Source organism: Callospermophilus lateralis, unplaced genomic scaffold, assembly GCF_048772815.1.
Source record: "Callospermophilus lateralis isolate mCalLat2 unplaced genomic scaffold, mCalLat2.hap1 Scaffold_143, whole genome shotgun sequence".
Classification (NCBI taxonomy): Eukaryota; Metazoa; Chordata; class Mammalia; order Rodentia; family Sciuridae; genus Callospermophilus; species Callospermophilus lateralis.
The window spans coordinates 460,586-486,682 of record NW_027512573.1 but is presented as its reverse complement, the minus strand read 5'-3'; the positions used below and the strand labels follow the sequence as shown (position 1 = coordinate 486,682).

The 26,097-nt window shown below is 50.6% G+C and overlaps 1 pseudogene; it reads right to left on the bottom strand.

Moving 5' to 3' along the window:
- LOC143387893 (E3 ubiquitin-protein ligase RNF213-like) overlaps positions 1 to 26,042 on the bottom strand; it is a 100,304-nt pseudogene extending 74,262 nt beyond the window's left edge.
- Positions 26,043 to 26,097: the final 55 nt, after the last annotated feature.

Here is a 26,097-nt window from a genome sequence, read left to right as displayed (position 1 = left end):
GTGCACTGTGTACGGAATTTCTTCCACTTGCTGTGAACGGGTTTCACATTTACTAATTGACAGCCTGGTGATACGAGAAAGAACCCTGCAAAGTCACAGGGACTTGTAGTGCAGGGAGACCCTGTGCTGTGCCCCATGTCCAGACATCCCAGGGGCTCAGAGGAGGGAGACCAACAGTTCTGAGAGGCTCCAGGAACACCTGGGCCCCTGGTGCACATTGCTGTTCTGTGTTTCATGTGCTATTCCTCCAGGTGGCAAAGGTCACACACAGGGGTTGGAGTAAATGATTCTGCAAGGCAACCTTTGATTTTTGTTTTAAACTGGCCCAACTTACAAAAACCGTAGAAGCAAATATTTAAAAAATGCAGGACACATATATTTGCACTATGAAAGTGATCATTTAAAAATAAATGAAAACACAAAGGCCAAAAGATTGGGTGGGAATGAAGGAAAATCTCAGCACCCAAGAGCATGATTTGCTTTTTTGTTTGTTTTTAGTTCTGTAGACTGAACCCAGGCCTTGCACATGCTAGGCAAGTGCTCAATCCCTGAGGTACATCCACAGCCCTATTCATTTTCTTTAAGAAAAAGGAAAAAGAATAACCTGGATGGGGGCTGGGGATGTGGCTCAAGCGGTAGCATGCTCGCCTGGCATGCGTGCAGCCCGGGTTCGATCCTCAGCACCACTTACAAACAAAGATGTTGTGTCTGCCGATAACTAAAATAAATATTAAAAAATTCTCTCTCTCTCTCTCTCTCTCTCTCTCTCTCTCTCTCTCTCTCTCTCTTTCTCACTCTCACTCTCTCTTTTAAAACAAAAAACAAAAAAAAAAACCTGGATGGATGGATTGGCAACTGCAGAGGACACTGGGGCACTTGCCGGTGTACCACCCTCCCACTTTGACAGGAGGCAGCCCACACAACATAGGAGCCCATAGTAATTGGCTGTTCTACTTACATGTCCTGATAGATGTTCACGAGGTACATGAGAATTTTGAAAACATTCCCAACATGCTAAGGCAGGGAAGAGAAAAGGAAATATGAAAGTTTCAACCAGAAAACAGCTGTTATGCTGAGAAGAGAGAAGGGCACGGGGACTTGTCTGGTTCTCCCTGCACATGAGACTTCAAGGGCTCAAGGGCCAATCTTCATTTTCCACTGGTAAAATGCAGGCTATAAATTTGTACCATTTTCTTCTTCTTCTTTTTTTTGGGGGGGGTTGGGGTTCTTTTTCTTGTTTTTTCTTTTTTGGAACTGGGGATCAATCCCAGGGCTTTGCCACTGAGCTGCATCCCAGTCCTTATACCATTTTCTTTATCCCAAAAAGCATAAAAGGAAAGACAGCAACTATGACACATGTGATGTTCACAGAGCCTTCTAACAGTCATAATTAACAAATGGCTACTGTTCCCTTGTCCTCTATATACTAAACCAGAATCAACTCTGGGAAGTCAAACTTTAACCCTAAGAAATAATGACTTCTTATTTCAGCAATTCTGAGCACTTCCCCCAACTGCCCTTCAGGACAGAAGACCCACAAGCATTCAATGTTCAGTGTGTGACCTGCTTTTACTAAGCAAGGACCTGACAATCTACTTCTAACCATAAACCTCCAAGAGATCTTCTGAGATCTTAGAGATCTTCTGAAGCCGTTGCAGCCTGTAGTGAGTCCCTAGGAAACAGTCCAGGACCCAAGCAGGCATGAGACTCAAATATTCAGTGAAGTTTTCCATATAGGAAACAAGGCTTCTCAGAGGCAGCAAACTGAACCAGGATCGAAAGAGATACTCATCCATACTCAGCAACTGCTTCCTGCTCTCCATAAAGTCAAGAAACTGGCTCCTGAATGAAGAAACCGGGTCAGAGACCAGGGCAGCAGTGAGAGCACTGAACAGACTCAAGACAACGAAAAGCAAAGCTGGGAAGGCCCAGAATGCTCAGATTTTAAAGTAGATATCAATGCATCCTGGAACCAGACATACAGAGCGAATCAAATGAAAACTGAACAAAACAGCCAAGTGTATGTACACCTGTGATCCCAGCAACTTAGGAGATAGGGGGATCAAAAGTTCAAGGCCACCCTCATCAATTTAGTGAGGCCCTGTCTCAAAAAATAAAAAAATTAAAAAGGGACTAGAAATATGGCTCCATAGTTGAGCACCCCTGGTTTCAATCCCTGGCACCAAAAAAATAAATTTTAAAAAATCATTTCCATTTAGCTTTCATTTCAAAAGGTTTCAAAACTAGATAAGAGATGGGAACAATTGAGCTCACTGCCTTTATCCCTAACAATGGCAGCTGGCTCCAAGTGGACGGGGTGGGCAAGGGGACAGGTTATTCCGCACATGGTGGTTATCTGTATGTGGAAATGAGTACAGTGATGTTTTCATGTTTAATTCAGATTTACTTTAAGTTTTGTACTTAAATTTGATTTAAAAAACTTTTTTTTGTGGTGTTGGGGAGGCAACCCAGGGCCTCGCCCAATGTCAGGCAGTCCTCTTCCACTGAGCACAGCCCAACCCCCTTCGATTTTTCTTATGTAGTTGTGCTTTCCATGTCTTCTTTGAAGAACCTTTCCTCACTCTAAGATGATCTTATTTAGAAGCATGCTGTTAACATATCCAGGCAGGTAAGGATTTTCCAAGAGCAATCTGCTCAGCTGTGGTTAGGAACCTGCACCCTTGGACTGCAGCACCTTCAGGGTACTGAGAGTGGTTCAGCTCAGAATGCAGCCCGTTTTGTTGCATGTGCCCATGGGCACACCTGCCATGCAGGGCGCTGGAGCCCCTGGGTGCCATCTGGGTCTGCAGCTTTCTCCCCAACATCTGTACCATATTCATTTTCCAGCCATTTGTTTTACCAGTTGCTGGAGAGGAGGCACAGAGCTCCACAGAGCTATGGATCTGGATCTGCTGGCTCCTCCTCTCAGGCTCTTGGTTTGGGATTGGATTTGATTCTCCACCTACACAGTTCTACTTGGTACCTTTGCTCTTGATTCCTCTGTGACTCCTGCTCTGACTTTTTTCTTTTTGGTGGTGCTGAGGATGGAACCCATTGCCTTGGCCAAGCTAGATAAGTGCTCTATCACTAAGCCCCAGCCCCAGCCCTAGCCTTATTCTGGCTTTTTAAATTGGTGGAATGCATGTTGCTTAGTATTCCAGTTTATCATTTATTTAGTTTGGAGTTTTGCATCTGTGAGTACCATTTCTCCTGATGAAGCACAGTTCTCAGTGGGGAGAGAAGTGTTCAAGCCCACCCCCCATCCCACCCAGGGGGGCCTGGCAATACCTGGATACACTTGTGCCTTTAAGACCTGGGATCTGCAAGGCAAGCCATTGTCTGTGTACCCTTGCCCACCCAAGACTTCCACTCCAGGAGGCCTGAGCTTCCCACCCATGGGACACCGCAATGCCCTCACAATCAGACAGCAGAGAATGTGGAAGTACTCTGCTTTTCCTGGCCAGTTCTCTGGCCTGAGCTTTATGGCTAGCAAAAGGAGAAGCTTGCTCTAGCTCTACCAAATGCACTCATCACCCACCACTTCAGGTAAAAGGCAAGGTTAGAGGTCAGAAACTAAGATTTTTGGTACTCAGGGCTAAGTCCTGGGATACACAGAGTTGCTAAGTGTCTGTCACACAAATGAGTAAACACATATTAGTACAGTCATAAGAGAAAGACTGCATAGTACACTGGCCACGCCAGTGATCCCAGTTGTTTCAGAGACAGGAAGATCATGAGTTCAGGCCAGGCCAGGCAACTTAGCAAGACCCATCTCAAAAATTAAATCTTTTTTTTTTTTTTTTTTTTTTTTTGGCCGGGGGTGGTACTGAGGATTGAACTCAGGAGCACTCATCCACTGAGTCACATCCTTAGCCCTATTTTGTATTTTATTTAGAGACAGGGTCTCACTGAGTTGCTCAGTGCCTTGCTTTTGCTGAGGCTGGCTTTGAACTCACGATCCTCCGGCTTCAACCTCTGAGTTACTGGGATTACAGGCATGTGCCACCATGCCCAGCTTCAAAAATTTAAAATTTAAAGGAGAACTGGGAATGTAGCTCCATGGCAAAGTGCTGATGAATCATTCCAAGATGTGCTTACATAAATGCAGCTTTACAACTTACTCATTTAGCAATTCTTTCTGAAACTGAGAGAAGGAGATTCCCTTGAGGGCAGCCCAGATGTCCTCAGACTGGTTCACAGAGTCCTTTCTTGGAGGGTCCAGCTGCATACAGTAGTGCAGGACAGGGAGGATGCCCAGCCAGTCAATGACCCTTGCAACCATGCATCTTTGGCACAGGTTGACCAAGTACACTTGCCATCTGGAAGGGACAAGACCTACCATGAGCCATGGATGGCTGTGTCCAACCTGCCTGTGGTCTGATGTCCCAGGAGGGAAGGGACAGCTACTTGCACCCAGCAGAAGGAGCATTACACACGTGGACCGAGTCCCAGACCAAGAGGCAAAGGGTGCCAAGGGGGACAAGTTCCTGGCCCCCAACCCAGTGCACCAGGATATCACAAATGCCAAAAGACACCCACTAAGGTCCTTTCCACCCACACCATACAGCTGAGGTATTGAGGTGCTCGGTTTCAAACCAACGAATTCACATAAGACCTAGGGTTTGAACCAGGCAGTCTGGTGATGGTGGACCTAAACACAAAGCAAATGTTTTTGTTTTTAAACTGGGATTGAACCCAGAGACATTCTACCACTAAGCTATATCTCCAACCTTTTTTTATTTTGAGACAGGGCCTCCCTAAGTTGCTGAAGCTCAAACTTGTGTAATCCTCCTGCCTCAGTCTCCTGAGTCACTGGAATTATAGGCACATGCCACCATGCCCAGCTACATTTTAAAAGGAATGGCACATGATGTGTGTTCCACGGGCACAGAAATTGATGCTTCTTCCTTCCAAACAGCTGTTTGTAGATTTCCTTACCACTGTTTCTCTTTCATACAGGACACAGCAACTGCCTGGGTCTTTAAAACTTAGGAAACCCACAGGTGCTAAGAGCTCAGGAAAGGCCACCTGATGTTACCCAAGCTTAAACCAAACAGAAGCAGAAGAGACCCTGATCCTCCAATCACAGCAGCTCAGAAGAGGTCTCCCCTACCACATAAAAGGCCATGGCTGACCCAGCAGGGGCAATGTCCTTCCACCAGCACAGGTGGGACAGCAGGAACAGCATCCCTGTGGATTCTGCAGCTGAGGTAGGTGATATCTGCAGGCAGGCCTGGGCCCCAGTGCTAAGGAATGCTGAGCATGAAGAGGAAGGTCCTCCAAGGAGCACTTCTGTCATGTACTTTATATTATTCATTTATTTTTCCAGATGGGGTTCCACTAAGTTACCCAGGCTAGTCTTAAGCTCTTGGGCTCAATCTCCCAAGTAGCTGGGATGACAGTGTTGCCGTGGTACCTGGCCCTATGAAGCTTTTTGAAGTCAGGGTATTCAGGAGAACACTGAATTTAACAACACTAGCAATGATATACATGCCAGGAAAGTGACAGGAGCAAGTGGTAACATGACTGTGGTTTTATTTTTCCCCAGTGTGCGCTCAGCCTTTCTCTGACTAACACTTATCTCTATAGTCAGATAAAAATCATGATAAATGCCTAGGAAACTTTCGACAAAACAAAACAAAACAAAACAAAAAATCATGGGATACCTCTCAGATGTGAAAAGGATGTGATGGAGGTCGCTATGCAGGGCATCTGGTGAGCAGGGACTGGGGCAGAGAATGGAGCACAGTGAGGTCAGTTCACGCTCCGATAAGCAGATTTTGGTATCTTCCACCAGGAAGAGAATGATCAGACCCATCCTCAGTCTGCTCTTCACAGGGCACCCTTCAGGCAGGGCATCCCCACTCTTTCTTTCCAGAAATGGTCTCATCTGCTTTTTCAAATACTTCCACAGGTGTTTCTTCACCTGATGCAGGGGGAAAAGAAGAGACATGTCTATGGAGTGCATGCCCTGGAGGCTGGAGGGCCCCTTGGGCAGGGGACCAAGGCCCTGAGGATAGAGAGCTCTGGGGAGGGTCCCATCTTCCCCACTTCCCCAACTCCCCAGCTCTTGGGCTTCTGGAGCAGCAGGAGCACATCGATGCTCAGTCTCAAACCATGTAGTGAGGGGGTCTGGGAGGCCCCTGGATGCTCATGAGAGCTCAATGTCAAACTGAAAACGAGTGCCAGCTCTGTCTCCAAGCCACAGTGTGGCTGAAGGGGAAAGGATGGGCTCCACCTTTTCTTTCAACTCTGCCTCAGCCTGGAAAGAATGCAAGATTGGTGCTGGGAATGAGGCTCATGGGTGCAATCAGGAGGAGAGATAAGGAGAGAATTCCCAAGAGGTGGTGCAGAAACAAAGGGATGGAAAGGTCCTCCTGACCCCTCTACACCTGTCCTACTTAGTCACAGGGTCTCTATATGCCTCTAGTAGGTCAGGGGACCCTGACCACCCACACCAGAGCTACTGGTGATTGGGGGAAGACTGATACCTCTTCCTCTCTGAGGCCCAGGCTATGCCAGGGCTATGCTTTCCCTTCATAAATCATAGGCACTCGGACAACAGAGTAAAACTGCCGGAACTGGGTAAAGAAGTTCCTCATGTTGATGGGGTTCCAGGTCTGGAGGATGCTGAAGATGCGGCCCAGCATGATCTTGGCTGCCATCTTCTTCCCCTTCAACAGCTCCTTCTTTATCTTATTAGTGAAGAGGTTCTGGAATTTCTCCAGTGTCCCAGGAGGCCTCATGCAAATTATGTCATCATATTGATGCCAGTCTATGGGTGACAGCAAGAAAAATGTCACAGTTAAGATCTCAAAACCCACCAACCCAAGGTACCACCCCAGAAGACAGAAACACAGGGGAGCAGCCAGGCACAGTGGCACATGTCTATAATGCCAGTGAGGCTGAGGCAGGAGAATCACAGGTTGAAGGTCAGCCTTAGCAACTTAGAGAACCCTTCTAAAAAATAAACAGAAACAGGGGAGTACAGTCAGAGGATTAAAGGAAGGAAGGAAAACAAGTCTGGTAAACTGAAGTGATCAGAACTCACTCCATCAGCTACCATGGGCAGGTTATGCCCCTGCAGAGAGAAATTCTAGACAATCCACAGTGGTGAGCTTAAAACCAAGTCTCTGCTTAGGCATGCAGTTCAGCAAGCCTGGTAAAAGCTTTAAACATGACTATATCCAGGTTAAACATTTTTTATACCAAAACTTCATCCCTCACTAGCAACTGAGTACTGTTCTGGTAAATGAACAGGGTGCATAGTGGAACAGCAACACCCACCCCAAAGAGAACAGTGCAGATCACCCAACAGCCACGAGCCACTAGCAGGTGCCCAGTACAGGGCAAGGGCTGAATTTATGGCTATTCTGAGGACCAACTGCAGGAGACACAATTATAGACCAAGAAAACCCAGTGACATTAACTGTAAAATAATTAGAAAACAAAAGTGGTTAGCCAAGCACCATAGTTGCACAGCTGAACTCCAGGCAATTTAGGAGGCTGAACCAGGGGGATCCAAAATTTGTGGGCAGCCTGGGTAACTTAGGAAAATGTGACTCAAAATTTAAAAGTGAATAAAAGAGCTAGGGATCTGGCTTAGAGGTAGACCAGAGGTAGAACACTTGTCTAGCATGAACATGGCCCTAGGTTCCATCTCCAGCACTGTCAAGAAAAGAAAGAAAATGAAAAAAAGAGAGAAAACCTATAAGAGGGCAGAGAGCCGGGCATGGTAGTACATGCCTGTAATCCTAGTAACTCCAGGGTTGAAGCAGGAAGACTACAAGATGGAGATCAGACTCAGCAACTTAGGAGGCCCTAAGCTACTGCACACTACTGTTGCATTGGTAGGCCCTGCCACCCCAGCTCTACCCTGTCCTTTCCTACCCTGCAGGTGAGAGTTGACCAGGGTTCATATGCTGATTTGGGCATGGCCTCCTCCTGAGCTTCTCCTTAAGCCCACTCTAGGCCCTCTCTTTGTGGGAATTGTGAGAGAAGAAGCTCCATCTTTCCTTGTGGAATTATCTGATGAAGTCCAGTTTCGCCTCAAAGCTGAAGTCCTCGGAGTACACTATTGTTATTAAAAATTACATGTACAGGGGCTTGGGTTGTGGCTCAGCAGTAGAGTGCTTGCCTAGCACATGCAAGGCCCTGGGTTCAATCCTCAGAACCACATAAAAATAAATAAATAAAATAAAGATGTTATTGTGTCCAACAAAAAAAAAATAAATATATATCATGGTGCACATATAGCCACTCAAGAGGATGAGGCAGGAGGGCTTCCTTTCTAGTTGGAGCCCAGACACTTGAGGCCAGCCCAGAAAACATATTTTTAAAATCCTGGGTCTTGGAGGTCACTCAGGATAGAGCTAAGTTTATTATTTTAGAGCTAAGTAATTATTAGCTCTAAAATAGAGCTCTAAAATAGGCAGGACAGGACAGCCAGTATCTGCAGAGAGGGTCACCAAGGAAGAGCTGCTGAGGGACTGAAGAGGTGCAGAAAGTTCTTTCCAAAGATTCAGCAGATGGAATGTGGAAGCCACCCAAGTGCCACCAGCAAAATGTGATGAGGACAAATACAGAGGCCCATAGGGAGGCTCTTGACACATTGTCCTGCTTCTGGTCACCACCTGGCCGCCTCCAGGAAGGGCCAGCCAGCAGCTCCCTGTCCCCTGCTTTTTTCCAGAGTCTGCCCGGTACCCAGGCCCACCCTGCACACAGCCCCAACCCTTCCTTTGGCTTTGTCCTTTCTCCTTCCCATTTCCTCTCTCACCTAAGTTAAACCACAGCAGGGGCAGCGCACAACAGAGGACCCATGCAGACCAGGCAGTCTGCTCCACACAGCCCCACCCAGGCCAGGACACAGGTGCCATGGGAGAAGCCCTTTACCTCTGGAGCCCAGGAGGGAGGACTTGACATACAGGCAGCGGTTCACGTGCTCGCCTGCCTTCTGCGGCTGCTCATAGATGTACTCATACTCCACGGTGCAGTTCGAACCTTGGCCACAGTGAAGGACGTACTTGTAAGGGATGGCTCTATCCAGGCTCTGCCTGGGAATGACAATGCTGCCCTCGATGAGGGACCCGTACTCATGTAAGTCCCTGCAAATCAACAGACACTGGCCAGTTATCAGGAAGTCTTACATCAGAAGATTTTGTTCTCAAACACACCAGGAACATAGACCCAAAATTATAGTATGGACACTTACCAAGATGGCATGTCTAGAACAGGACAGGGCTTCCTTTCTAGTTAGAACAGAAAAAAGAGCCATGGCGAAGTGAGACAAAGAATGCATGCTGGGAGTATCAAACACACTCACCCAGGGAGCAGGGGGATCCTGGGGACTCACTGATCACCTCTAACTAACACCAAGGGGACTGGGGGCCCCAGGACTCACTCAGTGTAGTACATCTCGCAAGTGTCACTCCACTCGGGCTGTCCAAGCTCTTCTTCTCCCCTGATGAACACAGTGTGGAGCTTGGGGTCGAAGGTGACATGCTTGGGGATGATGGCGTGGAAGTACACAGTGATCCCCTCCTCGGGCTTCAGCCAGCTGGAAGAGGGAATAAAGCAGTTGGTCACCAACTGCTCCTGGCCCAGCCCACCTCCTCATTCTCTACTGGTCATTTTCACACCTGGCCACTGCCCACCATGAGTGGCCAAGAAGAGGAAAAGAGAGTGTGAAACCCCAACCTGGCCAGCCCACCTCCCCTGCAAACCCCACAGCTGGACTTGTCACAGGGGCCCTCAACAGGTGTGGACAGCATCCCTGTGCCCTGGGCCTGGGCGGGGCAGCCTGGTACCTTGAGGGGATGGCCTGAGTGCTGGCCTTCTGGTTCTTCTGCTCCTTCTCCTTTGTCATAGCAGCTGTATAATTTTTGTCACTCCCTTTTGCCTTCCTCAGGTCTTTGGGTTCCGAGAAGTTTTCACCTGGTTTTTCTCCAGGAGCAGCCAACCCATCCTTGGTCTCACCCTCCTGAAACAAGCAACCAAGCCCCAGCCTGAAAGGCTGCCCCTCAGCCATGCATCCACAGCAGCCCAGGTGGACTGTCCAGTCCTTCCAGTCCACTCCCATGGCCTCTGAGGACCCTTCCCCAACCTTGCCTGGGCCCTCCTCCCTCTCACTCCTGGGCACACTAGTTCCTTCCCCTGAGAACAGGCTGCCACAAGATAACCCCAGGCCTTGGCATGCCAATCCTTTCATCTGAATGTGTCTGCAGGGACCCCAAAGCTCACCCCTCACTCCCTCTAGCCTCTGCTCCCCCAGCACCTCCCTGGAAGCCTCAGCCAGCTTCCCTGACTGAGGGGCCACCTTCCCTCATGGCACCAACCATCACATTCCTGGGGACCCTCCTGGTACCAACCATGCTCTTTTTCCCAGCTCATTTCCTGTTGCCTGGCTTGGCCTCAGTCTTCCACCATCAAGAATGAGAGCTCCTTAAAGGAAGGCTTGGTCTCCTTTGCACTGTCCCTAGCTCTCCATAACGTGCCACACAATCAGACTGAAGATGGGCTAGTGACTGGCTATAGCAGAATGGGCTGGGAAGGCCAAGCAGTGTCCCCCAGCCCAGCCTGGAGAGAAACTTGTACCTGGCACCGTTCCTTGGAAGCAGGGGGGACTTGCCGGCAGTTCATTTGCTGCGACTGAACCTTATCTTTCATTTGTTTCCCAGCCCTGTTAACTGGAATATCTGGCTCAGCTGTAGTGTGAACTCCCTGGAGGAAATAAAGGCCCCAGACTCCTGGGGTCTGAGCCACAGAGACAAATGGAAAGGCTGCTCTGCCCCAACGGCTTAAGATCAGCTTTGGCCTTAATGCCGAGTGTAGGGTCAATAGTCCCTTCTTGCCTCCACAACTGCCCTCCCAGATAGGGAAGTAACGTCTCACCCACATGGCATACCAAAGGTGCTAGGGCCAGTCCCATGCCCCTGGCCACCACTCACTATACTCACCCCAGAGGCTGGGACATCCACGTGCTGCCTGGCCCTCTGTGCTTCTTTCTGAGGCTCAGAATCCCCTTTGGACTCAGGCAGCGGGAGTCCCTGGGCAGCATCTTCAGGCTTAGGGTGGGCTTCGCAGGTAGATGTGGGTGGCCCAGACACCTCCTGAGAGAGGCCCCTGGCCCCAGAGGGCGTGGAAGTGTGGAGATCCATTTCTTCCGTGTGGTTCTGTGGTGCTGGCCTGCTCTGAGTCACATCTCCTGTGGCTGCACCCCTGCACTGGCCAGCTGGACCAGCATGCGGGGCTTGGCTTTGGGCCAAGGCTGGGTTCTGGGACCAGGGGTGTGAAGGTGAATTTGGACTCTGGGGAATGGAAGGTGATGGGGCTAAGGAACCCTGCTCTGAGGAAGCAGTAGTGTCCTGATTCTTCCTCCTTTTCTTTCTTTTGTTCTAAACAGGAGAGACATACCAATTTTACTTCTTAGGTTTACTACAACTTGCCCCACGTTTCCCTCCCATTTTTGGGTCCCAATTTCTCTGGTATAGCAAGCTTAGCTCTGCTGAACCACTTACATTGGTCATTCCTGCAACTTCTTTATCATGGGTGGAACTGAATTAAGAAACCAAGGGTGGGGGGGTAGGGGAACCAAGGAGCAAGAGGCCAGGCAGAGCCTCGCATAAAGGGCCTGGGGGTGTCACTACAAGATCGCTCTTGGACACTACAACATTCATGGACTGTTCACGCGACACTCTTGGTAGTACAAGCAAGAAAGCCAGAATAAAGGTGAGAAGACTGCAGAGTGTGGAGGAGCAGTAAGACTGCTCCTGAGCTCTGGAAGGCTCAGGCAGCTCCCAGGCAAGGCTCCTGCCTTGGAAACTAGTAACACAGCTTGTGAGGAGCAGGCCACTGGGACCCTGGCCCCAAGGGCTATGATGCTCTAGAGGAGGTGTCAATGGGCCACTGAAAGCAAGTGGTTCATACATCCTGAGTCCTGGCTGTATGTGGGGACACCCTGCCACCCCAGACAGCTGGGGGTGAACCTGCACCTGCCCTAGACCCTCACTCCATGCATTAAGCCATCAAGAAAAGGGAAGAACTTGGGTACATCTGTGCCTAGGATGTGTGGCCTTCTTCTGAGTCACTATGCAGCTTCCCCAAGAATCCTAGCTGACCTTCCTGCAGAACTGCTCAGATGCCCATGAAATCCCTCCAGGTACCCAGAGCATTTAAGAGATTTAAGACAGAAACTTCTCCATCTTCCAAGGGCAATCAAATCACCCAAGACATTGTGAACATGTGCAGTGACTCAGCAGTCTGGGTGGGCCCCAGGGTAATCATTTCCACAGGCTCCTTGGAGGCCTATGCTGCCTGCTCAGGCCCAGTCATGAGCATGAGATAATTCAGTCACTGGTGGTCTTCTCCATGACACCTCAGGGTCACTAGGAAGCCTCTGAGACTGCTGGACAGGTCTGGGGTCTCCTGACCTTAATGGTGTCTGTCAGCATCCTGATGGTTCCAAGAAATTGCTAAAAACTACCACATCAAAGCAGTGTAGGCTCCGGGAGGGACACACTCCCTAAACCCTTCCCAGAGACCCTGAAATATCAGTGCTTAATCCAAGTGGTGCTGCCTCCACACTGAGCCACTGAGTGATATGGGCCTCTGTGAGGCACAAGGACCATGAGGGCATGAGGGCAAAACAGGGTCCTGTCCTCAGATGCTGACAGCATCATGAGGCAGGCTAAGACACATCATGAGACTTGCCAAGGACAAATCCAGCCAGGAGGGCACGGTGGGAGGTCAGAGGCTTTCTGGAGAAGGTGGCAAGAGGCTGAGTCTGAAAGATGCAGAAGCTCTAATCCAACCTGCTCTGCTTGGCAAGGACTCACAGGTCTTTGTGCACAAACATGAGCCCTGCCTCCTAAGGCTCCTGCTCACCCAGAATGAAAGCCAAAATCCAGCACACAAAGACCCCATGAAGCTCAGGCTGCTCACTGCCCTCACCCAGTACAAGCAGCAGCTCTGGAGGTGAGTGAGGCCTGGACATAGGCAATGACTCCGGCAGCACCTGGGGGCAGCACTGAGTGCAGAACAACTGAACCAGGGCACCTCCAGGTGGGACACAGGTACATGAGAGCTGGGAGCCAGGGTGAGTGAGGGCAGGTGGGCTTGGGAAAGGCACTCCGTCAGCTCAGCCAACACCTGCAGTAGGCCTCTGCCTTAGGACAGGTGGAGCATCAAGGCTGAGGTGAGAGAGCAGGGAATGGGCAGAAGTGCAGAGGGGCTAAGGCCCAGGATGTGGTCCACATAAGAAATGGAGAGACTTCAATGTCACCAAGGGGGTACAGCATCAGGGATGGGGACAGGCCAGCAACACAAACAGGGATGGCTAGTCCTCATGCAAGTGGGCAGTGGGATATAAATGCCAAGAGGAGGTGGGCAGTGAAGCTCCCTATGGAGGCCCAAGGGAAAGAGGCTGACAGGTGGGTGCTACATGCTTCCAAGCCCCCAGGGCCAGCTGGCTCATCCCTGTAGCAGATAAGGGCTGTGAGAAGCCAGCGGCAGGCTTCAATGAGGACAGTGAGGTCTCGCCCCTGGAAGCTGCTTGACACATCCTTCCAGCAACCTGGCTACCAGAGCTTTGCTGTGGGAGGGCCTCCTGGCAGAGCCACAGGGACATCCACCTGACACACCTTTCCATGATATTCTCCAATTCCATACATTTTCCTGAAAATGCCATAATTTTATTCTCTTTTAATGCTGAGTAGTATTCCAGTGTGTATAAGTACCACAGTTTCTTTATCCATTCATATGTTGAAGGGCATCAAGTTTGATTCCACAGTTTAGCTATTATGAATTAAGCTGCTATGAACATTGATGTAGCTGTGTCACTATAGTATGCTGATTTTAAGTCCTTTGGGTATAGAGCAAGGAGTGAGATAACTGGGTCATTTCCCTCTGTTCTGAACGAGCATCCTTTGTTCCCTGAATGAAGCACTGAGGCAGGGAACTGTGGATGCCATGTGACCAAGGAATGGGATGGTCCAGAGCACTAGAGACAGTGGCCAGGAGGGTAGGGAGGCAGTGCAGACAGGCAGAGCCACACCTGCACTTCAGGGCTACCAGCTGGGTGCCTAGATTGATCTTGCCTACAGCCTCAGGATTCATCGGTGATATGAGCAATAAATTCAACATAACCAATGTGAGTTGCATTTTTGGTGATTTGGAAACAAAACATTTCTAATGGTTTGAATAATCAAATCTCAGATTAGGTTATTTTCTTCTTACAGAAGTGAAAATTAAGTCCAGGTAACTAATGTCCTAACTGCCAGGATGAAATGGATGCTGGGGTCTTGTAGATACCTGCAGGTCACCACGTGGCACAGAGGACCCTCCAGGCCCATCAGAGCACACACCCTGCTTCAACCTTAGAACAGCTGCTAGCTGCCCTCTAGGAGGGGAGTGGTCAGCAGGGAGGCACTCAGCAGCAGGACGTTAAGAGGGAAGGCACCCTGGGTTGGGGCTTGCAGGTTCCCTGAAGAGGGCCTGGCTGTACCCTCCATGACAAAGTGGTGTGGAGACTGCAGGAAATGCAGAGGTGGCCCAGGGAAGACCCTTGGAAGGACCCCAACCAGTTCCTGGAGGACAATGCCAGGGAAGTTGGTCAGTGACAGCCCCCTGTGTACCCACACCCTTTTGGCCATACCTGGGCAGCAGCAGGCCACTCATTTCCAATACAAGCACAGCCTTTTTTGGCCATACCTGGACAGCAGCATGTCACTCATTTCCAATACAAGCACAGCCCAAATCCCTGACGGACAGAACTGCAGAAGCTCAGGTGCCCCTGGAGGAAGGTCCATACCGGGCTTCCAAACTCACCAGGGCCCAGCCCGACTCATGTGTGAAACAATGTGTGACCATAGTACTCAGGACAAACCATAGCCCTCCGTGAGTGACAGCATCCCCCTGCAGGGGTGAAGAGACTCTGCATTCCTCATGTGCATAGCACCTTCATTACACAAGTGAGCTTCTTTTGTTCTAGTGAACCTGGAACACACCCAACCAATGCTCTGGAAAATGACAGGGCAGGATCTGAACCCCAAGGAGCAGACATCAAGCTCAGTAAGGTACACACCATACCACTGGTGTCTCAAGCACAGCCTGCTGATGGGCCTGTGCCCAACTTGGATGCCACCTGGCTGGTAAGTAGACCCCTGGGTGGCCTGTTGATGTCAAGGGAGAGACTTCCACAAGAAATAGAACCTGGGAGTCAGGGTGAGCAGGCAGGATGTGCAGCACAGAACAGAAAGATGGCACCCCCAAAATGACCTGCCACAAGGCCCAAAACCTGAATGGGTGCTGCTGCCTCACAAATAGCCCAGTTCCCAGCCCAGCCCTCTCAGTGGAGGCGTGAGGGTGACCAGCTATTCCAGGGCTGGCGGGAGGCTCTGCAGCCAGAAACACAGACTACCTGCTCATTGTCCGCAGTGAAGGTGTCCAAGACCTCGCACAGAGCAGCCTCATTCATTCTCCTCTTGCTGGGAAGGCGCTGGGCAGCTGCCTGCTCACCAGGTACATCCTCTATGGCATCTAAAGAAGGTCCAGAGGCCACTACCTGTTGAGACATGACCCCTTCAGACAGCGCAGGGTAACCCACATACCCTGGAGCCCTGCCTCAGCCAGGCCCAATTAGGGAAACCTCATGGAGCAAGGAAAACACAACACAGAGCCCAAGGCAGCTGAGGCCAATAGGAAGGGAGATGCAGGTGGGCAAATCAGGTCCTGGTCCCCTGGAGCATCCACCTGAACACCTGGGCCCCTGCTTCCAACAAATACAGCTACAGAGGCACCAGAGTGGGCAGGTCATTCCAGGCACCCAACGCTCAGCCAAGCACAGCCTTCAGAGCCTCCGGAGGCCAGGTGTGCCTCCACCAGGAAGCCTCTGTCAAATCATACCAGCAAAAGGCTGAGGAAGGGAAGCCACTGAGGGCCTATGGCCACTTGGAGCCTCCCACCTGACCCACTCAGGCCCCTGCTAGGTCGCTTCCTTGCTGCCGGAAGAACAAATCTCTGAGCCTCTGGAAGGATGCAGAGCCAGCAAGCAGAAGCCCACAAGCCAGCACCAGTGGCCACTGAAGAAAGGGCCAGAAGGAGGCTGGCCACCTCCCCATGGCCCTGTGGACCATAGCACTCTCTTGGGCAGGTGGTAGGACATGCTCAGTTCTGCTGGGGAGGGCTGGGAAGTGGCTGGTGACTTCATCCTGGTTTCTGAGGTCCAGGCCACCCCCAGGCTCTGCCAACCTCCTGGGAACATCAGGCCTTAGTTCGGAGACCTTCTCTCAACAGCAATACCAGCTCAGGTGAAGCATGATGCAGGCTCACTATGGGACTGGGAAGCCACTGCCCAGAGACACTTACCGTGCTCACCTGTGCACTTAGCTCCCAGTTTCTTTCAGTTGCAGCTTTTGCACCTTCAGTCATGTGTTTTAAATAAATCTCCTGTGACAACACCACACACAGTGTGAAAATCATACAAAAATAGACAGTTTGGAGTGGTTTTGCTGCTGTTTTGTAGTGCTGGGGCTGGAACCCAGGGACTCACACATGCTGGCAAGTGCTCCACATGGAGCCACACCCCTGCCCCAAACATTTGAAAGTAAACACTCAACAATGTCATCAATCACCACCTGTACTAGGCTCCCACTTCATCACCCCAAAAGCAACCAATCTCACAGTGCCCCTAACCCCTGCCAATTCTGAGCTACTCATCTCTCTGGATGAGCTTGTTCTGTATGTTTCCTATAACAGGCCTCACACAGTTTGTGCCTTGCACCTCGGGTTCCTTCTTGTAGCACTACGTGTCTGAGGTCCACCCTCATTACAGTTTGGATACGTACACTTCCTTCTTAATTATGGCTGACTGATATTCCACCGAGTGTATACAGCCTAAGTAGTTTACCTGCTGTTCACCTGCTGAGGACAACCTGGGTTGCTGTGCCACTGGACTGCCATGGCTCTGCTGCTCTGAATGTGCAGACAGGCATTTGTTCAAACACCCATTCTCTTTTCTCTTGGATGAATACTTAACGGAACTGCTGGGTCATATGGCCATTCTGAATTTAACTTTCTGATAAGCTGCCACACTGCTTTACAGAGTAGCTATAGGATTTCACATTCCCCCCAGCATGACACCACAGTTCCAACTTCTCCTAGTGTGTTTTAGGTGGTGTGTCAAGAGGTTGTGCATTGCACTTAACCACCAATGGGTGCTGATGCCTTTCACAGGCTTCTTGGCCTCTTGTATATTTTCTTTGGAGAAAAGCTTTTGCAACCCAGGTGTGGTAGTGCATAATTGTTATTGCAGCTGCTCCAGAGGCTGAGGCAAGAGGATCTCAAGTTCAAGGCCAGCCTGGGTGATTTAGTGAGACCATCTCCAAATAAAATAAGGACTGGGATGCTGTTCAGAGATAGTGTTGGTCTAGCATGCAGGAGGCCCTGGATTTGATTCCCAGTATGAAGAAAGAAGGGAGGGGAAGGCAGGCTGCTTCAGGCACATCTTTTGTCCAGAATTAAGTTGGACTGTCTTTTTGTTGTTGAGTCATGAGTTCTTTATATATCATGGATACTAAACCCTTATCTGATACATGATTTACAAATACCTCTCCATTCCATTGGCTGCCTTTTCAGTTTTTCTTCTCCTCCTCTAAATGAAAAAAGTTTTCATTTTGATGAAGTCCAATTTTTCTACTTTTTCGTTTTGTTTCTAGTGCTTTCGATGCCACAATTAAGTAAGTTTTGTTAAACATTTGGTGACCAAATGCCAACTCTATGATATTCCCTCAAATTGAGTTTTATTTCTATAAAGTCATCAGTAATGTCTCCAACTTCATTTCTACTTTAGTTTCTTTCACACCTTTTAAAAATATATGTTTTATTTGTTTGTTTGTTTATTTATTTTCATGTGGTGTTGAGGATGGAATCCATGTGCTAGGCAAGGGCTCTACCCGAGTCTGGCATCTTTTCTCATTGGTGTTTTGCAATTGCACACATTGACGGTGTTTCTTGTTGCATATTGGTGCATATAATACACATTGTAACAATACCATTTGGCCAGGATTCCTCCCCAGCAGTTCCCCTTCCTCCCCACCTCCCACCTGCACCTTCTTTTCTTCCACTGGTCTCCCATTGATTGTCATGAGGTCTGCCCCAACCTTCCTTTCCCTTTTTCCTCTATAGCTTCCACATAAGAGATAAAATATAGGACCCTTGACCTTCTGAGTTCTTTACATATTATCTCCTTTTTTTATTAGTCTAAAAGTTTATGGATCTTGTTGGTCTTTTGAAAGACTCAACCTTCTGATTCATTGATTTTTCTCTGTTGCTCTTCTATTCTCTCCTTTTTTAAAAAAAAATCTGCTCTAATATTTAGTATTTCCTTCATTCTTTGTCTTTGGGTTTAGTTTCCTCACCTTATCCTAGTTTCTTAAGGTATGAAGTTGAGATTGGACACAGGGCTCTTGTCCTCAATCGTTTTCTTTCTTTCTTTCTTTCTTCTTTCTTTCTTTCTTTCTTTCTTTCTTTCTTTCTTTCTTTCTTTCTTTCTTTCTTTCTTTCTTTCTTTTTTTTCTTCTTCTTCTTCTTCTTCTTCTCCTCCTCCTCCTCCTCCTCCTCCTCCTCCTCCTCCTCTTCCTCCTCCTCCTCTTCCTCCTCCTCCTCCTCCTCCTCCTCCTCCTCTTCCTCCTTCTCCTCCTCCTCCTCCTCCTCCTTCTTCTTCTTCTTCTTCTTTTCAACAGGGTCTTACTAAGCTGCTGAAGCTGGCCTTGAACTTTGGATCCTCCTGCCTGGGCCTCCTGGTCACTGAGATTACAGGCATGTACCATTGAGCACAGCTATGGTTTCTTGGTTATTGCTCATTTTTTTCTTCCACAAAGATTCTTCAACTTACTCTATGAATGTTTAAAAAGAACCTTGTCCTGCTGTGCAATGCAACATTTTTAATTGCTGTGCCCTATGTGTCTCTGCAGTGACTCTCACTGGAAGTTTCAGCCAAGCCTTCAGTATCCCTCAAGATCCAGGTTTGGGTGGCCTTCCCTGCTGAGGAAGAGGTGACTCCAGGGAAAGGACACAACCATACACCACACACACCTCTTTCTTCACACACAGGCCTTGCACCCTGACGCACATGCACAAATCAGCACTCACCTCACACACACTACATACACCAGACACTACACACATATACCTTCCCCTGCAGGCATCACATATATTGCACCCCAGTGTGTCACTGCCACACTCCGAACCACAGAGCACCCTCTGCAAGGAACCTCACAAACCAGACCCAGCCCAGGAACAGAAAGCCCCAATCCCCTCCATGCCCAGGAGGAAGCCTGGGAACAGGTGCCACACTCTGGGTGTCTGTGAGCTGGACCTGAGTCAGGGAGCACACCTACACCTAGTGCTCCTGAACGCCTGCAGGGAGATCCCTCTCAGAAGCTTCCTGGGGCTCCAGTGGGTTCCTTTACCAAACAATAATTCCCCAGTGCCTGACAACTCCCAGAGGCCAATGGGGCCTCACTCTGAGGAAGAGCACCTGCCAACCAGGGAGCACCCAAACACAGGCCCTGCAGCACAGTAGAGGTGCACCCAGCCCCATATCTCAACATGTAGACCCAGAGGAGAGTGGGACCCACACTTGGCCCAGCCACAGCTCCTGAGACACCCACATATTTGGTCTAGGGCTGGGAAAGGAAGGTGGAGACCCAGGGCCTGAAGCCTGTAGACTCCTGTGGAGATGGACCAGACACTGGGGCAGCCAGGCCACTGCCCATGTGGTAGCACTTCTAGGGCCAGCTGGACTGCAGTGCAGTAAGTTTGCAGGGAAAAAGTTGGGCAGCAGGGGACACATGGAGGCAGTGAGGGTGGCTCAGACAGCCCAGCTTAGCCACCAGGGAAACAGAGCAGGGGCAGGGATGGGTGGAGGCAGCATGGCTCACTCACTCTTTGGATGGTCCAGGACCCTTCATCGGAACCGGGCTCAGCTGCATTTTCCTGCCAATCACTAGAGCCTGGGGACAAGCACAGGTCCCTATCTTCCTTCAGCACTTCCCTACATTCCATCTCTTCCTTCAGGGATTGGGCCACCAAGGAGTTACTGTTCTCAGAATCTACACAGGCAGATGAAGGACAGGTCAAATCATGGAAAAGGCAGGGAGCACCAGAAGGCCACACTGGGATGACCCCTGCAAGATCAGCCCTATGCTCCCCAAAGGCCGGGGTGTGGTTTCTGCTACCAGCCAGGCAGGATGTGGCCAAGGATTCAGCCCCAGCTGCAAAGAGTGAATCAGACAGAAAGAGCCTGGCCTGGCAGGTGCATGTAACCCAGCAACTGGGGAGGCTGAGGCAGGAGGATTCCAAGTATGAGGCCAGCCTCAGCAACTTAGTGAAGCCCTGTCTCAACATTAAAAATAAAAAGGGCTGGGGATGTGGCTCAGTAATAGAACACCTCTGGGTTCAATCTCTATTACCAAGGAAGAAAGAGAAAGGGGTGGTGCAGGAGAAATGGAGAGGAAAAGAAAAGAAAAAGGCAGGGCAGGGCCAATGTTCACAATACTCCAAACTCTGCAGCTCTAAAACAGAATCTGCTCTTTCCTTCCTACAAGAAAACTCCTCCTTCCTCAGGGGCAGGAAGCCTCAGTCCAGGTACCTCCCAGTGGAGGCCTGCTGCCCTTAGCCTAGCACTACCCCATCCATCTACCCTCTTGTCTGTGGAGAACCTCACCTGGCCAGATATGTCACCAACAGAGTGCACACACAGCTACTCAAGATTGCATACCTGAGCCCAAATTTAATCCTTCGAAGACTCTCTCTTGTCAAACCTGGGTCTTGATGACATGGTGCTATTTCAAGCCTGTGCCTGGAACCTTCTCTGAGCTGACTGTCCAAGGCCCAGGTCTGCTGGGCTCCAGGTGTTCCCTCCCCTAACCCCTGCTCTCTTTCCTCTCCCATCTCTTTTACCACTGCATCTCCTCCTACACATTCTATGAAGACCTTAGGCCCAGAGTGCTGGAGGAAGAAGACCCTCAGTTACACACACTAAAGGAGGCCCAAATGCAGGTCTCAGACCCTATACCAAGTCCTCGTGCAGGACTCAGACCCTATGCCGAGTCCCTGTGGAGAACTCAAACTCAACACCACCCACATGCAGGACTCAGACCCTATACCAAGACTTCTAACTGCCCCACACAACACATCACCAAAAAGTTGGAAAATTTTCTGCCACATACCCCACTCCCAGACCACTTTCCTTTCACAGCTGACCTTTAACAATAAACCCAGGATTCTGAGGGGCCTCTCTCCCATTATACCAGCTGGACGGGCAACCTCATCCAGTCAGAACCTGGCATCTTCTCTGGCCCCAGGGACAGACTCAGGAGCTCCAGGGCTCCTACTGGAGTTGGACACACCCACCCTCTCCTGGGGGGGCCAGATGATGAGCTGGATGTTGGACCTTGACCAACATGACCTTCACCTGCAGCCTGAGGAAATAGCTGTCATGTGCAAAAGGGTTGGGCTTCCAGGACCACAGAAAGGAGCAAGACCCTAGGCATACCCAAACTTTCAAGCCAGGTCCTGGCTTCCTGTGTTCTGCAACACAAACAAACCCCAGGGACTGTAAATCTCAACAGGCAATCCAACAAGAACAAATACAAGTGTCCATCTGATTTCCAAAAGACAACTGGCTTCCCTGTTAATGGAGATTATAATTGGATCCACAGGTGCCACTTCTGCCCACCCCACTGGACTATGAACAAAATGAAGCACCCTCAGCACTGGGGAGGGGAGGGTGGAAGAGGAGATGAAACCTCAGGCACACTGCAGCCAAGGCAGCTATAGAGGCTGGGGGCTAGCAGAGGTTGCCCTGGTAAGCATTCAGTACTGGGGTGCAGGAACATGTTCTCTAGACAGACTGGCCAGGAGCAGGAATCTGTCTAGGGAAGCAGCCCAGCAGCTGCAGGTGGATGGGCATAGCCAGGCCAGGCTGCCCACAGCTTCAGACCCTGCCAGGTCAGAGCATTCCATCTGCTCAGCACACCAATTTCCTTAGAAATGTGAGGAAGAGCTGGACACAGTGGCAAAAACTTGTAATCCTAGCAACATAGGAGGCTGAAGCAGGAGGATCACAGGCTCAAAGCCAGCCTCAGCAATGAGGCCCCGTCTCAAAATAAAAAAATAAAAAGGGCTGGGGATGTGGATCAATGGTTAAACACCCCTGGGTTCAGTCCCCAGGACCAGAAAATGTGTGAAAGCTCACACCAGCTCACTGACACTAGACAAGCTCCAAAGGCCCCTGAAATGCTCCACTTCAAGAGATCAAATGCCAAATGTATGTTTTGATAATTCTGTTACAACTCAAAAGCAAACACACCAGAGCACAGCACAGCAGGCTTTGCCAGCCCATTGTGTGGCAGGTGCTGGGGGCAGAGGGGAGCAAAACTGAGACTCCAGATGCCACAGCCCAGGCCTCTTCCCCACCTGGTGGACATGCACTCCCTCCCAGGCTGGGCCTCCAGTGGAGTCCCCTGGGAGGCCTCAAGCAGAAGAGACCTTGCTATTTGGACTTCATTCTTGTTAGATGGGGTCTTACCCACTCATGCGAGGGACTGGACTGAACCACACCCACCCTGGGCCTCAGAGTTAAGGCTGCTTCCCTCCCAAGTGGTGTTCACCATCCTGGCTCCAAGCAGCACACTCCCCACCTCCCAGGAGCCCTGATGTTCCGGCGACTCTGAACTTACTTCCTCCATCATAGAAACATACATCCTCCAGGAAAACACAGAATAAAAAAGAAACACGCTGCCTGGACCATCACGCCTCCACCAGGAACCTCCCAGCATTGGGGAAGGAGTTCCAACTGGGTCTCTGGGTACCTGGGCAGGAAAGGGTGGCCCACACCTCTCAAAGCCTTCACCCCACCCCCACCCCCTGCCTGGGCAGAGACCCCAGGTTTCTCCCCATGCCTTCATCCAAGGGACCTCTAGACCTGGGTACCTGGCAGAACACACGGGGGCCTGGGATTCCTAGTAGCAGGTGAAACCACCTGGAGAACCTCCAAGTGACTGAGAGGAGTGGCCTCCCTCTGCTGCAGAGCCAAGTTCCCAGTTCCCATTTCAGCTTCAATTCCTGTAAACAGTTAACCCCAGGTGTGAGGAAGCCAGGGCTGGCACCCCTGCCAGGCTCTGACTTAGGTGAGGTGCCAGGCCACTCTGCCCTCTCCCCCTACCTGCAGGGATGGACACCCCCTGGAAGGCAGCCCCTGGTAGTGTAATGGATGACAAACCCAGGCCTGGATATAAAATAAACTATAAAAACACTGCAATGAGAAGTAGTGCCTAGAAAAGGGAGGGTTCCTGCTCTTTCTAGTCAGTTATCTCCAGGAAACCTGATTAATAGAATAGACCCCTATCCTTTGCCTTTTGGAATGTAAATAACTACCCCTAGGAATATAACTTCTCCCCTTTGAGGGCTCAGGGACATGGCTAGAGATTTGCCCTTTGCTGCTTCTTCTGTGATTCCTGCCACAGTAGGACTCCAGTATGAGAAGAATCAGGGGCATTTGATAAAAAGGCCCCATGTCCCTGTTCTCAGGAAGATCCCCCTTTGTTCTGGTTCTGCTGGCAAGTGGTTCTGGGCCCATCCCAGGCCCTTGCCAAAAATAACAAGGGGCAGAGGGCAGTGGCCTTTCAGGGAGGCTCTGCAGCAGGATGAAGGTGGATTGCCACTTCCCAAAGGGATGGGGACTAAATGAAGCCCCTCAGGGTGCTGTGCTTTTCTGGCCACGGTCAGGGACACCCCTGTCTTGTTGCATCATTGATTTTAATGCCAACCCCACAGCAAGCCTATGAAGACAGGCTGGCACTGTTTATCCCTCAGACCAGTGCCCCTTTTCTCCCTCAAACCAGGACCAGCAAGACCTCAAACACAGTTCAACCTGCATGTGGGCTCCAGAGGGTTCAAGTCCTATCTCTTCCTGTTACTAGCTGTGTGGCTGTGACAAGTTACTTAACCTCTCTGTGCTTCACTCTCAACATCTGTAGGACAGGGATTTATAATAATGTCATGTTTAGCACCATGCTGGGAACATCACAGTTAGCAGCTTGGCTTTTAAAAAATCTCTGGGACTGCAAACCCTCCCCTCCCGCCAAGGCCCCAGCTGGCAGATGTTCTTCCTGATACCCAGGGGTGGGGAACCCTGGCAGGCTTCACCATTCCACAACTCAATCTTCACAAGGCAAGGAATCTACAGCCACTCAGGATCACCAAGTGCATCTGCCCTAGGCCCAAGGTGCAAGTCCCAGCTAGGTTCCAGAAGAAAAGATGGACTCCAAATCTCACTGTAATTCAAAGCCAGAACCCCAAAACTTTTGTAACCCAAAGAGCCAGAGACAAAACACCAAGGAAGCAAAACTCAACCAAAGAAAGCAGCTGCCTCCTCACACCTCCTGTGGCTCAAAGAAAGCACCTGAAAATGAGAGCGTGCCCAGGCAGAGCAGGGGGAGAACCCACCCCTATCCACTCACACCCATGACACCTGCAAACACTCGGACTAAGGGTTAGCTGTGAGTGAGCAGCAAGTTGAAATAAGGACTTTGTTCCCACTCAAGCACAGGTGTGTGTGGCATCTCTCCAGAGCACATGTGTGGTCCTCTCCCAGGCACTCCCTGCTATGCACAGGTTGCAGATTCAAAGGGTGCTCTGGGTGTCCTTGGGGCTGGGGGAGAGCAGTTCTGCCCTCTGGGAGTGCTGTGCCACTTAGGCTCTGGGGCAGTGGGACAAGAGCAGGGGAGGTAGTTTCTCTATCCCTGTCTTCAGCAAGAAAGACCTATCTGACAGCTGGTGCCCTCCTGTCCCTCCACCGACAGCCTGGGCAGGCTGCGGGGACCCCTCCCAGGGTATTGCAAACACACAGAGCCCTCCCCCTCCAGCAGCCTCAGAAACCTCCCAAGATATCCTCTGGAATATCCAGGGCCCTTCAGCTCAGCCGGAGGCTTTTCATCCCCAAGGGGGACTAAACTCCAGTTCCCTCAAAGAAAAGAGACTGGAAACTTTAAGCAGGACAGATGATGACTCCAGTAAAGAACCTCACAAAACTGCTTGAGGAAAGTGCCCCCCTGGGAAGAGTTCTGTGTGGGGAGGGGCCAGGCCTCCCTGAGGCTGCAAGCTGGCCCTGCTCCCATCTGCCTGGAAGGCACAGATGCCCACACTCTCCACTTACCCCAGTGCCTCTTGGGATTTGCCTGGTCCTGAGGCTGTAGGAGGCAGCCTCTCTTCACACTGACTACAGAACTTGGAGGCCTCCTGGCAGGAGATGTGCTGTCTCTGGCTGGGGGATCCTCTAGCCCAGTGTCCGTTCCCCTGCAGGTCTGAAAGAGAAGCAAGAGTTCCCAAGGCAGCAGCTATAAACTGTGCCTCCTGTCATGTGACCACAGTCCCATTTAAGTTTCATTTTGTGAGAAAGTGAGATTGCTGTAGCCAGAAAGTTCCCCTGGCCAATGGAAATCCAGCAGCAGTTTGACTCCGGTGGCTGCTCATGGTCATTGCCCAATCCCAAGTCCCACTCTGCCCTGGATCCCCTTCCATCCAGAAGCCCCCTTCTGTCTCGGCCATCACCCAGGGAGGCTAAGACTGCAGCTCAGACTGCAGGCCAGGCCAGCTTTCCAGACAACCACTGAGAACTTGGAGGAGGTGGGCAGGGAACTCAGGTGGAACTTCAGCTATGGAAGAACCTTGGCCTAACACAGATGACCCCTAGGCAGCCTGCAAAGCTGCTTGGAAAGCGAGCCTTTCTCCTAAAAGTTACTACAGCGGTTACAGAGGCGGAGGCACAGGTCCCAGATCCCACGTCCCGCTGCGCTAAGCGCTCTAGCTGCAGCCTTTACACCCCAGCTGTGCTGTCTGGGGGCTCCTGCGCGACCCCCGGGCTGGAGGGGGACACGGGTAGGTGGACTGTCCTCCAGGGATGTCGCACCGTACCCAGAAAAGGCCTGCAGCCCCACCGCCTGCAGCCGGAGAGCTGGGGTCGGGACAGCGCTGAACCGCATCCCTGCGAAACGGAAACTTTGAACCAGCAGGAGGAGGCGGCCTGCGCTTAAGGAC